Source organism: Triticum dicoccoides, chromosome 2A (assembly GCF_002162155.2).
Source record: "Triticum dicoccoides isolate Atlit2015 ecotype Zavitan chromosome 2A, WEW_v2.0, whole genome shotgun sequence".
Lineage (NCBI taxonomy): Eukaryota > Viridiplantae > Streptophyta > Magnoliopsida > Poales > Poaceae > Triticum > Triticum dicoccoides.
In genome coordinates, this window is record NC_041382.1 from 321255999 (window position 1) to 321275432 (window position 19434).

Sequence of the window (19434 nt, forward strand, 5' to 3'; positions counted from 1 at the left end):
CAAACAAGTTGACGCCATAGTGGTAAGGCCCTTACTGGGTAGTACGAGTCACCAGACCTGGCGCAGTCCATCTAGAGACCGGAGATGGCATTCAGTTGCAAAATTCATGGAATATCGAGCATCTCTGTAAGTTCTACCCGTAAGGCGCGGCTGTCGGGCCTTGCCCGGTAGCCACCCTTTTGTACAAGTCTTGCTGATGTTGCATGTAACCCCTTGTACAAAGCCAGGCGCAGACCCTGAGCAACAGAGAAATAAATGAAGCGATGGGGTACCCCTGACAAATTGTATGCAAGCATAAGAAAATCATGAGCATGGTATGTTCATGTAGATAAGATCGCATATGGCATCATTTTCATATGCATTCAATTCCAGGCTCTTACTATGGACTTAGTCCTGGAGAAGAGAAGAGAAGAAGGGCCTACATTGATATCCCCGAGAAGCAAACAGATAAGTTTTCTCTCTTATACATACATGTTCTGTAAGTAGAGACTTGTGCAGATGAAAACCTTTCCACCTTCGAAACTTATGTGCTCCCATCCTTTAACTCAAACATTGCTTCAGTCAGGGTGGTTGTAGTGTTTTGCAAGAAGGTTTGGTGGGGGGCTGGTCCGTCTTAATGGTTTATGCTCAACAGACCTAGCTCCACGGCAATGACTTGAGGGTACTGGCAGGATAGCCTGCCGGGGGAAACTTGTTTACATAAATGCATAGAGGCATTTCACCTCTACATGGACACATTACATGCACAAGTACCTAACAAAGTTTATCTTTTTCATTAATATGCTGATTAACAAGTACAGATCTTACATAACAGAAACATGGATAAAAGAGATTACATAATTTAAACTAAAGTTTGGCAAGTGCCTCCACATTTTAGATTGAAAAAGGATAAATGCCCGTGATGCCTTTTGCTTTGTCCGTCCCCTCCTTGAAACTATAGGAGGAGACGAAGAAGATGGAGGGAAGGACTGGCTGGGATTCGATGCCTCTCCAGGATCAGGATGGCGCCGTTCCCAGGCTGGGAGGAAGAAACCGGAGGGCATGCACGAATGGTGACACTGCCGGAGGCCCAGCCAGTGATGATGGTGCTGCCGGCAAGCACGCCTCATCGGAGCGGTCATCCTCACTCTTGATGCTTCATGGGTTACCGCCACCTTCCTCACCGCTGTCGCTAAGGCCCCCCTAAGGGAGTCCTGGATTAGGGGGTCCTCGGGTGTCCGGGCTACTGGATATGAGCCGAACTGATGGGCCATGAAGAAACAAGGCATAAGGCCTTCCCACGTGTCCGGGTAGGACTCTCCTATGCGTGGATAGCAAGATCGGTGTCCGGATATGTAATTTCCTTCCTCTGTAAACCGACTTTGTACAACCCTAGGCCCCTCCGGTGTGTATATAAACCAGAGGGTTTAGTCTGTAGAGGCTATCAGAATTCATGGAGGCTAGACAACTAGGGTTTAGCCATTATGATCTCGAGGTTGATAAACTCTTGTAACCCCTATACTTATCAAATACAATCAAGCAGGACGCAGGGTTTTACCTCCATTGAGAGGGCCCGAACCTAGGTAAACATCGTGTTCCCCCTGTGTCGTCGGTAGAAGGTTCGATGGCTCCTTCAATCATCGACCCCGATGCTGCTTTCGGGGAAACTTTCCTCCCTGGTCAACCTTTTGTGTTTTGCGGCTTCGCTCTGCGTGCCAATTTAGCTGGTCACCTTGAATAGTTCGATAGCTATGCCCCTGGTCATCGGATCAGGTTCGGAAGCCTGAATTACATCGCTGATATCTAAGGACAGGAGCATGAGCCCTGTCGGACCCTCTCCAACTATGGAGCTCCCTGCCGGAGACGCAGAGGTGACTATATTACTAGTAGGCCTGGAATCAAACAGGACTCCCCCTGTCCTCGGGAAGCCGGACTCACCCCTAGATGCTAACTCCGAATCCTCGAGGTCTGCGTCTATTGAGAACAATCAGGTGGCATTTACCATGCCCAGCTCCACAGGTCCCCGATCACATGTCCAACCTTTGCTCCTAAATGAGGCTCTGGACTTAATGCGGTCTCTCGCCATTACGGAATTATCACCTCCGAACTACGCCCAGCCCAAACTAGGGGCTGAGTGCGGGAAATTTTGCATCCCACCAACCACCCACTTGCTAGCCACTGTCGAGGACTTAACCGACATGCTATACTATGCCTCTGAAGACATCGACGGTATGGACGACGATGTCGGTGCCGACCCAGCCAAAACCCGCATATCACTGGGCGTTCAACGGCCACCTATACATACGACATATATATGGTGGATACACCCAAAAAGGACGACGACGGCACACAAGACCCGATTGAGGACAAGCCCGTCGAAGCACCACCAAAGCGCCGGCGTCAGCGGCGCCGCTCACGATCGTGTCGGGAAAAAGACAGTAATACCGGCACCGGAGACAATAGCACCCCAGACAATACCAAAGACTCCAACCGCCCCCTCGAGCCTGCCCTCAAGCAGGATGAGTGGGAGGAAGGACAAGTCAACCCAAACGAACCTGTCGAGCATGAGGATTCGGAAGACAATAACTATCTACCAGTCTCTGAGGAGGATGTTAGCCTCGGCAACGATGATCTCATTGTGCCAGAGGAGCCCCTCGAGCAAGAGAGCTTCAAGCGACAGCTAAACGCCACTTCGAGGAGCGTGAAAAAGAAACAGTAGCAACTTCAAGCCGAACAGGATACGCTCAATGATAGATGGACCAAGGTCTTGGCTGCCGAAGAATACGGTCTCGAGCACCCAACAAAGAGTTATCCCAAACGTAGGCTACTACCACAATTTGACGATGAGGCCCTTGAGCCAATACCGTCAAGATATAATCACGCTGACGACCAGACCGACCACCACGTGGACGAGACAAAACGGCTGCTTATGCCGGACAACAACCCGCACCACCTCACTGTCAAGGCAAAGAGGTAGTGGCTCTGGGCTACACCTACGACTTACTTCAGGACCTGGACAATAGAGCCGGTCAGACGAGATCAATCTATGGATCTAGGGGATATGCTCCAACGTGATATGATGGCCATCAAGCTTGGCGCGAAAACGAACACGGATGTCATCTGAACTCTATCATGACATCACCCGATACAGAGGCTCCACACACCCCTTGTGATTCACTGATGAGGTAATGCAGCACCAGTTTCCAAAAGGGTTTAAACCCGTAAACATTGAAGCATACGGTGGAATGATAGATCCCACTGTATGGATTGAAGATTTTCTTCTCCATATTCACATGGCTCGCGGTAATGATCTCCACGCCATTAAATACCTCCCCCTAAAGCTAAAGGGACCAGCACAACACTGGTTGAATAGCCTCCCAGAGAACTCTATTGGCAGCTGGGAAGACTTGGAGGATGCTTTTCAAGACAACTTCCAAGGTACTTATGTCTGGCCACCGGACGCAGATGACCTTAGTCACATAGTCCAGCAACCCGGAGAGTCAGCTCGCAAACTCTATACTCGGTTCTTAATAAAAAGAACCGAATCGTCGATTGTATGAACGCTGAAGCCTTAGTGGCCTTTAAGCACAGCGTCCGTGACGAATGGCTCGCATGACACCTGGTTCAGCAAAAACCGAAGACTATGGCAGCTCTTACTACACTCATGACTTGCTTCTACACGGGCGAAGATAGCTGGTTGGCTCGTAGAAGCAATAACACCAGCGATACTGGCACTTCAGAGGCCAGGGGTGGCAACGGAAGGCCACGACGTAACAAAAACAAGCGTCAAAACAACAATGATGAAACTGAAGATACAGCGGTCAACACCGGATTCAGTGGCTCTAAACCCAGTCGGCGGAAGAATCCATTCCAAGGAAATAGGGATGGTCCATCCAATTTGGACAAGATACTCGACAGGCCTTGCCAGATTCATGGCACCCCAAACAAGCCTGCCAACCATTCCAACAGAAACTACTGGGTTTTTAAACTAGCCGGTAAGTTAAATACCGAACACAAGGGGAAAGGGCCTCAAAGCGAGGACGACGACGAGCCCCGCCCACCAAACATAAGGGGCCAGAAGAAATTCCCCCCTGAGGTAAAAACAGTGAACATGATATACGTCACACGTATCCCCAAGAGGAAGCGCAAGCGCGCACTAAGGGACGTCTACACCATAGAGCCTGTCGCCCCAAAATTCAATCCATGGTCGGCCTGTCTAATCACCTTTGATCACAGGGACCACCCAACCAGTATCCGTCACAGAGGTTTAGTGGCCCTAGTACTCGACCCAATCATTGATGGATACCATTTCACCCGAGTCCTTATGGATGGTGGTAGCAGTCTAACTTGATTTATCAAGACACTGTCCATAAAATGGGTATTGACCCTTCAAGAATCAAGCCTAGTAACACCACCTTCAAAGGAGTGATACCTGGCGTAGAGGCCCACTACACAGGATCACTAACACTAGAAGTCGTCTTTGGTTCGCCGGATAACTTCCAAAGTGAGGACTTGATCTTCAACATCGTCCCCTTTTGCAGTGGCTATCACGCGCTGCTCAGACGGACTGCCTTCGCCCCTTTCAACGCAGTCCCGCACTATGCTTATTTAAAGCCCAAAATGCCCGGACCGCGTGGTGTTATCAGAGTCAATGGAAACACGGAGCGCTCCCTCCATACCGAGGAGCACACCGCGGCCCTTGCGGCCGAGGTATAGAGCAGTCTCATCAAGATGAATACTTCATCGGTCATCAAGACCCCTGTCACTGCTAAGCAAGTCCGGCCTACTCTGCAGAATGACAGCTTGGTGGATCCAGAGCTGGCCTAGCAGTTTCGGCTCCGCGGGTCACCCAATAAAACCGCAACATGTGTACCGCGTGTGCATCATTACGCACTTAAAATACCATGGGCAACGACGGAGGCACACTACAGACAAGGTCCATAAAATGGCTTGACCCCATTTGGACCTTAACCATTTTCCCCTCTTATACTACACGTTCATTAAAACCTAGCCACACTATGGTCGGGCAAGGGCTCTTTTCTAGGCTCCTTTTGTATAAACGGTCGTCAACTACTCCTTTCAAAGGATTTTCTACCAAGGGGAAACGACGCAGACGTGCGGCAGGGCCTCAATGGGATCTTCAAGACTACCTTCTCTTTTTTAGGCCCTGTATACAGCTTCCCTTGTGTGAAAATTCTCGGCGTGTAAAATAGCCTTGATGTATATGGCATTATCTATAATAGCACGTTTTGACATATTAATAAGAGTATATAGGAAACAGTTTATCACCAACCCCTGTTCCGTATTGGCTTATTTCACCATCTATATACCCTCCTAGCTTCAGATTGCAACATATACTTTGGTCCGGCCTAAATGTCAGGGGCTCTATTCGGCCACGTATTTTTTCAAAAGTACGAAATCTTCTGGGGCATACCTCGGCGTCCCGAATATTGCATTATATGCATTAGCTCTGAATCATGTCTTTGGTCCATAGTTGGGTTGCCCGGCTCCTGTGGTTACCACCGTACGTTCTGCTAGTTTGGCTAAGGTAATAATGGGAGAACTACTGTGATCGTGTTTCTGGTTCGTCCGGTCAAACACCTCAGTAGATAAAGCCGAAAACTGACTGTCATGATATGGCGAGAGCTGGTCGGCGATTCGGTGACTTACTACAAATCATTCATGATTTACTCCGTTTTATACGAAGGTCTGGTCTTCACCCAGTCATCCGACAAAGGCATCCTAGTCCGGACGGTCGCTTATGCACCAGGGGCTAGTACTTAGCCCCACTATCAAACTGCTATGACTAAGTGAAAGTAATAAATCCACATAGTCTGATTGCCTGGTTCGTTGCGCACACACCTCCTTTATGAACCAAGACGTTGGGTCAAGTGTAATCACGTGCTATATGAACACCCCCGTAGCATCTACGTGGGGGCTGAAGCCGACGACTGGCAAACTTTCAGAGTTAAAATGACCACATAGGAGGAAAATAACTCCAGATAAAAGGCATACAATATATTACAAGCCTTGGTTCACAAAACAAAGTTTTAACAGCCCTGATAAATTCACTCAAACATAACATCCGTTGAGCATTGGCCCTCTACTATTCGGGCACCCACTAGGACATCTTCAAAGTACCTCTCCGGCTTGCGATGCTCCTTGCCTTCGGGCGGGCCGGCGGTTGTGACATCTGTGGCCTTCATCTTCGCCCAGTGCATCTTGGCACGGGCAAAGGCCATCCACGCACCCTCTATGCACGTCGAGCACTTCACAGCATCAACTCGGGGCAGCGCATCTACGAGTCGCCTTACCAAGCTGAAGTAGCTGCAAGGAATGGGTTCGGCTGGCTAGAGCCGGTCTATGAGATCCTTCATGGCCAAGCCGGACATCCTATGGAGCTCTGACAGTTGCTTCATATGGTTACTCAACAACGTCGGGTGCTCCAGCGCTAGGAACTGAGACTAGAACAACTTCTCTATCGAGTTACCCTCCTAGGCTCGGAGGAACTACGCAGCGTCAGTGGCATTCCTCAGTAGATCCCCAAAGGCATCTGGAGAACTCCATAGACGAGTGAGCAAGGCATGTCCTTTACCCGCAAATATACTCTGCAAAAGAAAGGTCTTACCAGCCACTATTTGTTCGGCCCGCCGGATCTCTTCACGAGCACTCTGGGACTCGTTCCGTGCCTCTTTTGACTCCTGGAGGGCCTTAGCAAGTTCGGCCGCTTGGTCCGTCGTCTTCTCCTCCAAGGCCTCGAACTTGGAGATGGCATCCTTTAGTTCTTGCTCCACTTCGGCCACCCTCTCCTCGTATTGGCGGCGAGCAACCTGTTTGGCCTTCAATTCTACAGCCGCTTTGTCAGTGGCTGCTCTATTCGCCTTCGCCTCCTCCTTAGCTTGGGCCAGGGCGCTCTTGAGGGTCTCGATCTCGGCCGTGCCAACTGCACTCATAATCACAGCTGTAAATGAGTTCAACTTCGAAGTTGCATATTACTTCAGATATATGATCAAACTCTTTAAAAGTACACGCATACCTTGTGTCTCATCAAACCGCTTGTTAATGCGGTCGATTTCTTCATCGGCCAACTTCAGTTTCCGATTAATCTTGGAAACTTCGGCGGCCTGGGCGGTCGCCGCCAACAGGGAAGCCTGTTATAAAATAGAAAAGTATGTAACCTCTTCCGAGTACTATGTGATCCTCTGTCTTCCTTTTTCAGCACCGGACAGAGTCTCAGGGTGCGGTGCTCCTCCACGAGCATTACATCGCATACCTCGAAGCGTCTATATACATGTATATTTCCTTCATATGAAAAAGCATCTAGAGCATTATGTCGCATACCTCGAAGCCTATTAGCAGGCTGGTGAAGGCTTCGTTCAGCCCGCTCTTGACAGACTGAACCTTCTCTACCACCGCACCCATCAGGGTGCGGTGCTCCTCCACGATGGAAGCACGTTGCAGTGCTTCCACGAGAGTATTCGGCGCCTCCGGATTAGTGCAGGCCGTCGTCGGAGCTGATGCTCGCCCCTCCTCCAAAGGGGGTTGCTCGCCCGATTCTGGAGCCACGTTGGTCTCTGGAATAATGTCCGTCTAGGGGCCGGCCTGGTTAGGGCCCCCGCCGTCGGTCGCCATGCGGGTCGCAACCCCATATCTTCGGCAGCCGAGTATTACCCTCGGGCGCCATCTCGCCAGCCTCACCCACCTCTCTACGTCCTAGAGAGGTCCTTCGCGACAACAATTCAGTGTCATCTATGATGATTGGCGAAGGGGCTCGCGGGGCATCTCGCTCTCTACCATCTCTGGTGGCAAAGAACTCCCCTTAGATAGCGAAGGGTTGGGGTGGTCACGAGCTGGGCTGAAAGACACACAATATAATATGTTATATTACGAAAACATAATGGACCGAAGATGTACAATAAATCCTTCAATACTTATGATTCGGCTAGGGGCTTCAACCTCGTAAGGCTCTTAGGGATGGGTTCGTCCTCTGAATCCAAACCATCCAAGAGGTCCATCTTCCCCCTCTTGGGCGCCTCCTCCTCCGGGTTTGGGGAGGCTGCCCTCTTCTTCTTCCTCCCCTTAAGAGGGGAGTCGCTTTCCTCTTCCTCCTCCTCTTTGTCTTCATCTCCCTCGTGAGAGGAGGGGAATTCGGTCTCTCCGGACACTGCATCCTAAGTACTCTTATGGCGGAGGCCGCCTTTGGCCTCCATGTGCTTCTTCTTCTTGGCCTTCTTATATGGCACCTGATTGGGCGCCGGGACCAGCATCTTCGTTAGCTGAGGTATGGTCAGATCTTTAGGCAGCGGTGCCGGACACTTAATCCACTCCGCCTTTGCTATCCAGCCCTGTACAAAGGCTAGTAAATCCATTATGCCTAAGAAACTTATTGATTGAATATGTATTTCGGAAAATCATACTTACCAGTGTGGCCGGATTTTTGCTGTCAAGACAAATGTCTTCGGTCTTCTTCGGCCATGCTTTTTGGGCCTTGAACAACAGCTTCCAGATGTCTTTGTGTGTTGTGCCGAAGAAGCGATTCAGGGTCCATGGATCTTCCGGATTGAACTCTCACATGTGAGAGGGCTAGAGTTGGCAGGGAAGAATCCGGCATAAGAGCATCACATGGATCACGTTAGTGAGACTGGTGTTCTTCCCAATCATGTTTGTGATGCGCTTCTGCAACTTCAACACTTCCTCCATGGATCCCCAGTACAGACCATTAGCGGTCCATGAGGTGAGCCACATAGGGGGTCCGGATCTGAACTCAGGAGTGGCTGCCCACTTGGTGTCGCGGGGTTCGGTGATGTAGAACCACTCCTGCTGCCACACCTTGACGGTCTCCACGAAGGCCCCCTTTGGCCAAACAGTGCTGGGGAGCTTTCTCACCATGGCACCGCCACAGTCCGCATGCTACCCATCGACCACCTTCAGCTTTAGACTGAAGACCTTGAGCCATAGGCTGAAGTGTGGGGGGATGCGGAGCAGCGCCTCACACATGACGATGAACACCGAGATGTGATGAAAGGAATTTGGGGCTAGGTCATGGAAATCTAGCCCATAGTAGAACATGAGGCCCCGGAAAAAGGGATGAAGGGGAAACCCTAGACCTTACAGAAAGTGGGGAATGAGTTTTTCCGGGCTCCGGAGTAGGGATGATTTGGTCCTTGGTAGGGAGCATGTGCACGATATTCACAGACAGGTATCCCGCCCCCCGGAGCTCCTTGACATCCTTTTCGGTGATGGAGGAGGCCTCCCACTTGCCCTTTGAACCAGATCCTGACATGGCTGGGAGGCTGGTGGTGGTGGGAAAGATTGAAGTCTGGGCGCTGGAGCTTGAGGATGGGAAAGCAGGAGAGGAAAGAAGGCGTGGGGAAAAAGAGCGATCTTTATCCTCTTATATAGGCAGTGAATATCAAATGCCCCCCTCAAGCCTTGAAACTCACCTGTTCACGAGGGGTCGTGCGAATGGAACGGTTGGATTACCCAAACCGTATGGATGAGGATCCCGTAATGGGAAGGCACGATCTCTGTTTTGACAACACGTGCCAATAGAGGCTGTGCCTCGAAACGCGAAGCGGGAGATGTAAAAACGGTTTGAAATATTAAGAAGCCGGACTTCACATTTCACCGAAAAAGTTGTCAGTGGAAAGACACTATTTTGTTTGGCATCTTACCTTCGTGGCTAAGGGTTGTAACAATTGTACAAAGTTAGATATAGTTCTTTTGTTCAGAAGATTGCTTTCTACTCGGGAGAAGGAACCCGCCTTGCAATGCCGAAGACAACCCGCGTGCCGAACATATCATCATTGAAGAGTGGTTCAGGGGCTACTGAGGGAGTCCTGGATTAGGGGGTCCTCGGGTGTCTGGGCTACTGGATATGGGCCAGACTGATGGGCCGTGAAGATACAAGGCATAAGGTCTTCCCCCATGTCCGGGTAGGACTCTCCTATGTGTGGATGGCAAGATCGGTGTCCGAATATGTAATTTCCTTCCTCTGTAAACCGACTATGTACAACCCTAGGCTCCTCCGGTGTGTATATAAACTAGACGGTTTAGTTCATAGAGGCTATTAGAATTCATGGAGGCTAGACAGCTATGGTTTAGCCATTACGATCTCGAGGTAGATCAACTCTTGTAACCCCTATACTTATCAAATACAATCAAGAAGGAGGTCGGGTTTTACCTCCATTAAGAGGGCCCGAACCTAGGTAAACAATGTGTTCCCCCTGTCCCTTGTTACCTTGGATCCTCAAACGCACAGTTCGGTACCCCCTACCTCAGATTGGCCGATTTTGACACCGACACCCCCACCATGGTGGCCAGGGCGTGCACCCAGTGCTCCGGATGGCTCCACAGAGAGCATGGTCGTGTCCAACAACCCGAAGTTATAAGGATACCGTCCTCTAAAGAAGCATGCATAGGCACAAGGAGCCCGCCCGTGAGCCAGATGGGCAACACCCCAAAAGGAGGGATCTGCCATACCCAATGGCGAACCACTCTCGTGGTCTCCCTCCGACATCGCAGGAAAAGGGGGGATAGGCCACGATCGACTACCACGCCTTGCGCCCATTATGGGCCCCAACATGGTGTCTGCACTTCCGTCGCCCCTTGATGTCTACTACACAACCTTCTTATTGTAGACATTGTTTGGCCTCCAAGTGCAGAGGTTTGTAGGACAGTAGCAAATCCCCCTCAAGTGGATGACCTAAGGTTTATCAATCCATGGGAGGCGTAGGATGAATATGGTCTCTCTCAAACAACCCTGCAACCAAATAGCAAAGAGTCTCTTGTGTCCCCAACACACCCAATACAATGGCAAATTGTATAGGTGCACTAGCTCGGTGAAGAGATGGTGATACAAGGGTGATATGGATGGTAGATATAGGTTTTTGTAATCTGAAAATATAAAAACAGCAAGGTAACTAATGATAAAAGTGAGCGAAAACGGTATTGCAATGCGTTGAAACAAGGCCTAGGGTTCATACTTTCTCTCAACGGTATTTCAAGCTCTCTCAACAAGGATAACATAATTAGATCATATAACAATCCCTCAACATGCAACCAAGAGTCACTCCAAAGTAACTAATAGCGGAGAACAAATGAAGAGATTATTGTAGGGTATGAAACCACCTCAAAGTTATCCTTTCTGATCGATCTATTCAAGAGTCTGTAGTAAAATAATAGGAAGCTATTCTTTCCATTCAATCTATCCTAGAGTTCATACTAGAATAACACCTTAGGACACAATTCAACCAAAACCCTAATGTCACCTAGATACTCCAATGTCACCTCAAGTATCTGTGGGTATGATTATACGATATGCATCACACAATCTCTGATTCATCTATTCAACCAACACAAAGAACTTCAAAGAGTGCCCCAAAGTTTCTACCGGAGAGTCAGGACGAAAACATGTGCCAACCCCTATGCATAAGTTCACGACGTCACGAAACTCGCAAGTTGAGCACCAAAACATACATCAAGTGGATCACGTGAATATCCCATTGTCACCATAGATAAGCACATGCAAGACATACATCAAGTGTTATCAAATCCTTAACGACTCAATCCGATAAGATAACTTCAAAGGGAAAACTCAATCCATTACAAGAGAGTAGAGGGGGATAAACATCATAAGATCCAACTATAATAGCAAAGCTCGCGGTACATAAAGATCGTGCCAAGTCAAGAACACGAGAGAGAGAGAGAGAGAGAGAGAGAGAGAGAGAGAGAGACCAAACACATAGCTACTGGTACATACCCTCAGCCCCGAGGGTGAAATACTCCCTCCTCATCATGGAGAGCGCCGGGATGATGAAGATGGCAACCGGTATCCGGCAGGGTGCCGGAACAGGGTCCCGATTAGTTTTTGGCGGCTACACAGGTTTGCAACGGTAGGACTCCCGATCTAGGTTATTTTCTGGAAGTTTGGGGATATATAAGAGGCGTTGGCATCGAAAACAAGTCAGGGGGTCCACGAGGCGGCCACAAGATAGGGGGTAGGGTGCGCCCCCACCCTCGTGGTGGCCTCGGGACTCTCCTGGTCCATCTCCGATGCTCCGTGGGCTTCTTCTGGTCCAAAAATGATCTCCGTAAATTTTCAGGTCAATTGGACTCCGTTTGATATTCCTTTTCTGCGATACTCAAAAACAAGGAAAAAACAAAAACTGGCACTGGCACTGGGCTCTAGGTTAATACGTTAGTCCCAAAAATCATATAAAATAGCATATAAAACATCTTAGATTGATAATATAATAACATGGAACAATCAAAAATTATAGATACATTGGAGACGTATCAAGCATCCCCAAGCTTAATTCTGCTCGTCCTCGAGTAGGTAAATGATAAAAACAGAATTTTTGATGTGGAATGCTACCTAACATATTTTTCAATGTAATTTTATTTATTGTGGCATGAATGTTTGGATCCGAAAGATTCAAGACAAAAGTTTAATATTTACATAAAAATAATAATACTTCAAGCATACTAAAAAAGTAATTATGTCCTCTCAAAATAACATGGCCAAAGAAAGTTCATCCCTACAAAATCATATAGTTTGGTCATGCTCCATCTTCATCGCATAAAATGATCACATCATGAACAACCCCAATGACAAGCCAAGCAATTGTTTCATACTTTAGTATTCTCAAACTTTTTCAACTTTCACGCAATACATGAGCGCGAGCCATGGACATAACACTATAGGTGGAACAGAATATGATGATGTAGGTTGTGTGGAGAAGACAAAAAAGGAGAAAGTCTCACATCGACGCGGCTAATCAACGGGCTATGGAGATGCCCATCAATTGATGTCAATGCGAGGAGTAGGGATTGCCATGCAACGGATGCACTAGAGCTATAAATGTATGAAGGCTCAACAAAAGAAACTAAGTTGGTGTGCATCCAACTTGCTTGCTCACGAAGACCTAGGGCATTTTGAGGAAGCCCGTTGTTGGAATATACAAGCCAAGTTCTATAATGAAAATTCCCACTAGTATATGAAAGTGACAAAATAAGAGACTCTCTATCATGAAGATCATGGTGCTACTTTGAAGCACAAGTGTGGTAAAAGGATGGTAACATTGTCCCTTCTCTCTTTTTCTCTCATTTTTTGGGCCTTATCTTTTTTTGGCCTTTCTCTTTTTTTCCTCACATGGGGCAATGCTCTAATAATGATGATCATCACACTTCTATTTATTTACAACTCAAAAATTACAACTCGATACTAGAACAAAATATGACTCTATATAAATGCCTCCAGCTGTGTACCGGGATGTGCAATGATTCAAGAGTGACATGCATAAAAATTATGAGCGGTGGCTTTGCCACAAATACGATGTCAACTACATGATCATGCAAGGCAATATGACAATGATGAAGCGTGCCATAATAAACGGAATGGTGGAAAGTTGCATGGCAATATATCTCGGAATGGCTATGGAAATGCCATAATAGGTAGGTATGGTGGCTGTTTTGAGGAAGATATAAGGAGGCTTATGTGTGATAGAGCGTATCATATCACAGGGTTTGGATGCACCGGCAAAGTTTTCACCAACTCTCGAGGTGAGAAAGGGCAATGCACGATACCGAAGAGGCTAGCAATGATGGAAGGGTGAGAGTGCGTATAATCCGTGGACTCAACATTAGTCATAAAGAACTCACATACTTATTGCAAAAAAATCTACAAGTCATCAAAACCAAGCACTATGTGCATGCTCCTAGGGGGATAGATTGGTAGGAAAAGACCATCGCTCGTCCCTGACCGCCACTCATAAGGAGGAAAATCAAAGAAACACCTCATGCTTCAATTTTGTAACACAACGGTTCCCATACGTGCATGCTATGGGACTTGCAAACCTCAACACAAGTATTTATCAAATTCACAAATACTCAATTAGCATGACTCTAATATCACCATCTTCATATCTCAAAACAATCATCAAGTATCAAACTTCTCATAGTATTCAATGCACTCTATATGAAAGTTTTTATTATACCCATCTTGGATGCCTATCATGTTAGGACTAATTTCATAACCAAAGCAAATTACCATGCTGTTCTAAAAGACTCTCAAAATAATATAAGTGAATCATGAGAGATAAATAATTTCTATAAAATAAAACTACCATCGTGCTCTAAAAGATATAAGTGAAGCACTAGAGCAAACGACAAACTACTTCAAAAGATATAAGTGAAGATCAATGAGTAGTTGAATAATTATGTAAATATGTGAAGACTCTCTAACATTTAATAATTTCATATCTTGGGATATTATTCAAACAGCAAGAAAAACAAAATAAAATAAAATGACGCTCCAAGCAAAACACATTTCATGTGGTGAATAAAAATATAGCTCCAAGTAAAGTTACCGATGAACGAAGACGAAAGTGGGGATGCCACCTGGGGCATCCCCAAGCTTAGGGTTTTGGTTGTCCTTGAATATTACCTTGGGGTGCCTTGGGCATTCCCAAGCTTAGGCTCTTTCCACTCCTTATTCCGTAGTCCATCAAAACTTTACCCAAAACTTGAAAACTTCACAACACAAAACTTAACAGAAAACTCATAAGCTCCGTTAGTATAAGAAAATAAATAACCACTTAGGTACTGTTGTGAACTCATTCTAAATTCATATTGGTGTAATATTGACTGTATTACAACTTCTCTATGGTTCAAACCCTCCGATACTACTCATAGATTCATCAAAATAAGCAAACAACACAATGAAAACAGAATTTGTCAAAAATAGAACAGTCTGTAGTAATCTAGAGATTTCGAATACTTCTGTAACTCCAAAAGTTCTGAAAAATTAGGAAGACCAAGATAAAAATTATATTGATCTACTTCAGTTGGAATTGGTATTTTATCGCTCTCTGGTAAAAAATGATAATAATTTTCGTGAGCGCATACTTTCTGTTTTTCAGCAAGATCAAATCAACTATCACCATAGATCATCCCAAAGGTCTTACTTGGCACTTTATTGAAACAAAAGCTATAAAACATGATTACTACAGTAGCTTAATCATGTTAACACACAAAACAGTAGGGGTAAATATTGGGTTGTCTCCCAACAAGCGCTTTTCTCTAATGCCTTTATAGCTAGGCATGATGATGATAATGATGCTCACATAAAAGATAGGAATTGAAACATGAAGAGAGCATCATGAAGAATATAACTATCACATTTAAGCCTAACCCACTTCCTATGCATATGGTTTTTGTGAGCAAACAACTTGTGGGAACAAGAATAAACTTTCATAGGAAAGTAAAACAAGGATAACTTCAAGATTTTCAACACATAGAGGAAACTTGATATTATTGCAATATGTAAAAGCATATGTTCCTCTCTCATAATAATTTCAGTAGCATCATGAATGAATTCAACAATATAACCATCACATAAATCATTCTTTTCATGATCTACAAGCATAGAATTTTTATTACTCTCCACATAAGAAAATTTCTTCTCATGAATAGTAGTGGGAGCAAACTCAACAAAATAACTATCATGTGAGGCATAATCCAATTCAAAGTTAAAATCATGATGACAAGTAGGAAGATGCTTTCATCATAATAAATTTTCTCATCAAAACTTGGGGGATAAAAAAATATCATCTTCATCAAACATAGCATCCCCAAGCTTATTGCTTTGCATATCATTAGCATCATGGGTATTCAAAGAATTCGTACTAACAACATTGCAATCATAATCATCATCCAAAAATTTAGTGCAAAACATTTTAATACATTCTTCTTCTAACACTTTGGAACAATTATCAGAATCCTTATTTTCACGAAAGACATTAAAAAGATGAAGCATATGAGGCAACCTTAATTCCATTTTTTAGTTTCCTTTTATAGACTAAACTAGTGATAAAACAAGAAAAAAAGGGATTCAATTGCAAGATCTAAGATATACCTTCAAGCGCTAAACTCCCCGGCAATGGCGCCAGAAAAGAGCTTGATGTCTACTACACAACCTTGTTCTTGTAGACGTTGTTCGGCCTCCAAGTGCAGAGGTTTGTAGGACAGTAGCAAATTTTCCTCAAGTGGATGACCTAAGGTTTATAATCCGTGGGCAGTGTAGAATGAAGATGGTCTCTCTCAAACAACCCTGCAACCAAATAGCAAAGAGTCTCTTGTGTCCCCAACACACCCAATACAATGGTAAATTGTATATGTGCACTACTTGGCGAAGAGATGGTGATACAAGTGCAATATGGATGGTAGATATAGGTTTTTGTAATCTGAAAATATAAAAACAGCAAGGTAACTAATGATAAAAGTGAGCGAAAAGGGTATTGCAATGCGTTGAAACAAGGCCTAGGGTTCATACTTTCACTAGTGCAAGTTCTCTCAACAAGGATAACATAATTAGATCATATAACAATCCCTCAACACGTAACAAAGAGTCACTCCTAAGTCACTAATAGCGGAGAATAAACGAAGAGATTATTGTAGGGTACAAAACCACCTCAAAGTTATCCTTTCGGATCGATCCTAGAGTTCATACTAGAATAACACCTTAAGACACAAATTGACCAAAACCCTAATGTCACCTAGATACTCCAATGTCATCTCAAGTATCCGTGGGTTTGATTGTATGATATGCATCACACAATCTCAGATTCATCTATTCAACCAACACAAAGAACTTCAAAGAGTGCCCCAAAGTTTCTACCGAAGAGTCAACATGAAAACGTGTGACAACCCCTATGAATAAGTTCACGATATCATGGAACTCGCAAGTTGATCACCAAAAGATACATCAAGTGGATCACATGAATATCCCATTGTCACCACAGATAAGCACATGCAAGACATACATCAAGTGTTCTTAAATCCTTAAAGACTTAATCTGATAAGATAACTTCAAAGGGAAAACTCAATCCATTACAAGAGAGTAGAGGGGGAGAAATATCATAAGATCCAACTATAATAGCAAAGCTCGCGATGCATCAAGATTGTGCCAAATCAAGAACATGAGAGAGAGAGAGATCAAACACATAGCTACTGGTACATACCCTCAGCCTCGAGGGTGAACTACTCCATCCTCGTCATGGAGAGCGTCGGGATGATGTAGATGGCCACCGGTGATGGATTCCCCCTCCGGCAGGGTGCGGGAACAGGGTCTCGATTGGTTTTTGGTGGCTACAGAGGCTTGCGGTGGCGAAACTCCCGATCTAGGTTATTTTCTAGAAGTTTGGGGATATATAAGTGGCGATGGCGTCGAGAACAAGTCAGGGGGGTCCACGTGGCGGCCACGAGACAGGGGGCGTGCACAGGGGGGTAGGGCGCGCCCCAACCCTCGTGGTGGCCTCGGGACTCTTCTGGTCCATCTCCGATGCTCCGTGGGCTTCTTCTGGTCCAAAAATGATCTCCGTAAATTTTCAGGTCAATTGGACTCTGTTTGATATTCCTTTTCTGCGATACTCAAAAACAAGGAAGAAATAGAAACAGGCACCGGGCTCTAGGTTAATAGGTTAGTCCCAAAAATCATATAAAATAGCATATAAATGTATGTAAAACATCCTAGATTGATAATATAATAGCATGGGACAATAAAAAATTATAGATACGTTGGTGACGTATCACCCCTCACTAAGAATGAAGCCACGGGCGGCCCGACGACGAGCGCACCGGAGTCACTACCCCCGGTGCTACAGCCATGCCGCCTGTGCACCCCCCTGAGGCCTGCACGGAGACGGGAGTGGGGTCCTACCCTAGCAAAGGTGTGACCGCGCCCTTCTTCTACTCCCCAAGCTTCGACACAAGCATTCGACATCATCAACCCCATGCTAGGGCCCGGGCCATGGCCCCGGGCTCTCCCTTTCAGCATACCCAGAAGAAAAAAGTGAATGGAGGAGGAGGGGTGTGTGGATGAGTACTCCCACTTCTCCCCCGTCCCTTCTTTTATAGATGGACTGGGGCTGGGAGCTGACCCGTCGGCGGGTAACCGCCGCCCTCCTCCGCCAATCCAAGAAGAATGAGCCCCTGCCTTGACACTCTCCCGCACCACGCGCCTCCGTTACCTACCCCACTCAATACATGTAGCATACGTGGATAAGGATAAGAGTATGGTGGGAAGAGTGAATTGGCAGTTACTCGCCCGTGCGTTAAAGTCATTCACGGGCCATTACATGAATGGTCCCACTGCAATTGGCGTTACGCGACGCGCGGAAGAACCGGAAACTGACTTGGGCTCAGGTTAATGAAGAAGCAAAGAAAATCCAAAAGGACAAGCAACTATTACCCTCTCACCTGTGCACAAGATAGGACCTACCCCGATGACGCTCGGCAGCGCGTTCGGGCTAGCCCCGGGGGCTCCTGTCGGTGCAACAAACCCTGGGTCTGTTCCCCAGACTGTGCACAGGCCTAAGAGCAAAGATTACAACATCCAAGATCAGACCAGGCACAAGTGATCAGCTCTTTGAGGAATCAGAGTGCAGATCAAGAAGACCAAATCAAGCCAAAGAATCAAGAAATCTCCCTTGTCGGGTAGGCGGGCCTAGCGAGGTCAAGGTTACCCCAAAGACAAACCTCAAGACCGTCCCGGCAGGCCTACTGGGCCCTCCAAAGGCAAACTACACCGCTAAGGCTTCACCGCTGCACCTCACAACGATGCAAGTCATCGATCGGTGCGGTGTCAAGCCCCCAAGTGACTAAGTGGCTGTTTCTTGCCACATGGCAGCCACTTCATATGGAAATCACCTCCAAATGACACCCATCCAGAGACATGTCATGCAGGCAGGAGAGAACATGGCAAACAGCCCAACAAGGCTTGCCGGGCAGGCTATGATGTGGCACTAAGTGGCGCATTTAATGCACTCTGCCCTGCCTACAGAGTTAGGTATGATAGCACTGTTTGCTATCTAATCAGTGCTCAATGACTGATTTGCCATTGTGGTGACCCCTTGATCTATATAAGGAGGCTTGTGGCAACCGTAGAAAGGATCCAGACCCTTGTACACTCATACACGCGTAGCTGCTCTCGCTCCGAGGCAACCCTGTCGGGCAAGAGTGTTGTGCTTCCACCACAATCCACCATCAATCCACCAAAGCAGGAGTAGGGTTTTACGCCTCGCGGCGGCCCGAACCTGGGTAAAATCACCCATGTGATATTTGCCATGTTGTGCGACGTTCTTCGCTCTCTGTGAAATGTGCTCATCCCCCAAGCCAAACCACAAGGGGCTCATGGACCCACAGGTGGATGTGGTTTCCCACAACAAGAAACCTTCCGGAACACTCCAAAATCCCGAAAAATAGGAGGTGCATTGTACGCTAAGTAAATGGACTCCAAAAAATCCGCAAAAATATTTTTGTTAGTTTTGGAATATTACAAAAAATAGGAAAATAATAAACAACCGGGAAGGTAACCGAGGAGGGCACAAGACACCAGGGCGCGTCTGCCTTGCCTGGCATGCCCAGGTGGGTTGTGTCCACCTCCGGCACCTTCCC